Below are 2910 nucleotides of genomic sequence, written 5' to 3' on the forward strand. Positions count from 1 at the left end.
TCACATATTTCAAATGCATGTCCTAAAACCAAGGACATTAGGATAAAAAGACATAATAAAAATCTGGAATTGCTCATTGATAGAGCAAACAGGTGTGGTTGGATGGCATATAGGGAACCTCACGTTAAGAATAATCAAGGTGAGCTACGAAAACCAGATGTAGTGTTTACCAAAAATGGTACAGCTGTAATGATTGATCTTTCAATTTGTTATGAAAATTCATAGAATTCCCTTGAATTAGCATTTGAGAGTAAAGTTAAATACTATCAGGATCTGTTACAGCAAATCAAAGATCTCACCAAATGTAACACTGTCAAATTTCATGGCTTTATCGTTGGATGTCGTGGTATTTGGCCTCAATGTAATGATGTTGTTCTGGCTGGTCTAGGTCTGCAAATATCCTTACCATTCAAGAAAAATGTTTGCCTACCTACTTTAATGGACACTCTTAAAATGTGCCACGTATTCATGGACAATTAAGTATCAAGCTTATACTGAGATGTACACTCTCTTGCAGCACACATGTCACCCTTATAAAGCATATTGTTTTAACATAGTAGTTTTTAGTTGACACAAGATTTAGTATAGATGTGAATTTTATAGATGTGAATTTTTAGAATTTTATAGATGTGCATTTTCTAGTTAGATGTGCAATTTGTAGATGTATATTTTTATAGATGTGTCCTTATAGCAATTTAGATATAATTGTGTACATCATACTTATCGAAATGTCTTGAATGATGACTAGGTCTCAAATAATTACATACACATAATTACCACACATTGATTATTGAGGTCCTGACCAATTTGACCCTGATGGGCAGCATAATAACCCAGAATGAGCCACTGCGAGGTGGTACAGAAATTGCCAAATGCCTCGTCATCTGATTAGTGACCCACATGAATGGATAAACGAGATTCCCACTGTCTCTACCTACTATCTAGTGGAACCACAGCCATGGGAACGTGCTAGTCAGAATCGGTGGGGAAAGAAGACTCTCTTGAGCTTGACTCTAGTCTGGCACTGTGATGAAACGAGAGTGGGAGACCTTCGGGCCGCTGGTGAAATACCATTATTCTTATTGTTTTTTCACTTATCCGGTGAGGTGGGGGGCGAGCCCTGTGCGGCTCTTGCTTCTGGCTCCCGCTCTGGGGACAGTGGCAGGTGGGGAGTTTTACTGGGTCAATACAACTATCAAACGATAACACAGGTGTCCTAATGCAAGCTCAGGGAGGACAGAAACCTCCAGCAGAGCAGAAGGGTAAAAGCTCACTTGATCTCGATTTTTAGTATAAATACAGACCGTGAAAGAGGGGTCTCACAATCCTTCTGACTTTTTGGGTTTCAAGCAGGGGGTGTCAGAAAAGTTACCACAGGGATAACTGGCTTTTGGCGGCCAAGCGTTCATAGCGATGTCACTTTTTGATCCTTCTATGTCGGCTCTTCCTAGCATTATGAAGCAGAATTCACCAAGCGTTGGATTGCTCACCCACTAATAGGGAACGTGAGCTGGGTTTAGACCATCGTGAGGCAGGTTAGTTTTACCCTACTGATGATGTGTTGATGCAATAGTAATCCTGTTCAGTACGAGAGGAACCGCAGGCTCAGACATTTGGTGTATGTGCTTGGCTGAGAAGCCAATGGGGCAAAGCTATCATTATGGGATTATGACTTAAACACCTCTAAGTCAGAATCCCGCCTCAACTGTAACAATACCACAGTGCCGTGGAGCCTCAGTTGGCCTGGGATAGCGGGCCTCTTTCGGGGGCCAGTGCGTAGAGCCGCTCGCTTTTGGATCGGAACATGGATGGAAGGGGACCGCCTCCATCGCCCTTAGTGTACCACATGTTCGGGGGCACCCAGTGCTAAGTAATTCGTAGATGACCTGATTATGGGTCAGGGTTTCGTAAGTAGCAGAGCAGCTACCTCGCTGCGATCTATTGAAAGTCAACCTCTGAGCCAAGCTTTTGTCTCTCCGTGTGTGGGTTCCTGCTGATGCCCTAGTCCACCACACCCGGGTGTGGGTCCCTGGGACGGCGGGAGGGATGCAGAGGGGGCAACGCGGGCCTGCGGGAGGCCGTCTCCACAATGTGCCCACCGGCCTGGGGCTTCCCCTTGCTGTCCCTCTACCACCGGGAGGCGGGGACAGGGGCTGCCATCCCCTGCGGGTCAGCAGGGTGAACAGATGGACTGGGCCAGCCGGGGACCCCCTTCCGACTGCTCTCACGCAAGTCACGTAGGGAGGTGAGCAGCCCCGGGGAAGGATCTTCCCGAGCAGCGGCCTAGGAGTGCCTGGCCACCTTCACCGTCGTCGAACTACAAGTGCGATTGGGTCTGGCTGTCTCAGGCCATCTGGGTGCTGGGTCGTCCCGGGCCATCTCCGCGACCAGATAGCCCTGTGGGCTGGGCAACTAGATGGACCTGTGGGCTAGGCGACGAGATGGTCTTGCGGGCCGGGTGACCAGATGGCCCTGGAAGCCGAGTGACCAGTTGGCTGACCTACCGGCTGGCCAGGCTGCCTCCAACTTTTGTCCTTCCCCAGGGTTCTATAAGCCCCAATTTTTTAGGAAAATGGGCTCCCCGGGCAGGCCGGTGGGGAGAGGACGTGGCCTGGGCTTAACCGTCCTTGGTTCTTGCCCCCCGGGCTCCGGGAAGTTGGTAGGCACACCCGCTCAAGTCAGCATCCTGACACCCAAGGGCCTGGGGGTTGTGGGTGTCAGTCAGTAGCCAGGGCAGGGCGGCTACAGAGCAGGGAGGACTGCCTAGCTCCCTGCTGTCTCCAAGACAAGGAGCAGCAAGAAGCCAGCCCTGTATGAAAGGGGTGCTGAGCTGCAGCCCCTGGAAAACTTGTAGAAACCTGGAGCAGGGGAAGCCTGGGCCCGGTCTGGGATGGCAGCATCTTGCGGATG

At 49.8% G+C, this 2910-nt stretch overlaps 1 pseudogene; it reads left to right on the plus strand.

Moving 5' to 3' along the window:
- Positions 1 to 974: 974 nt before the first annotated feature.
- LOC144765652 (28S ribosomal RNA) lies at positions 975 to 1970 on the plus strand (annotated as a pseudogene).
- Positions 1971 to 2910: the final 940 nt, after the last annotated feature.

The sequence above is a fragment of the Lissotriton helveticus genome, chromosome 6 (genome assembly GCF_964261635.1).
Source record: "Lissotriton helveticus chromosome 6, aLisHel1.1, whole genome shotgun sequence".
Taxonomy (NCBI): Eukaryota; Metazoa; Chordata; class Amphibia; order Caudata; family Salamandridae; genus Lissotriton; species Lissotriton helveticus.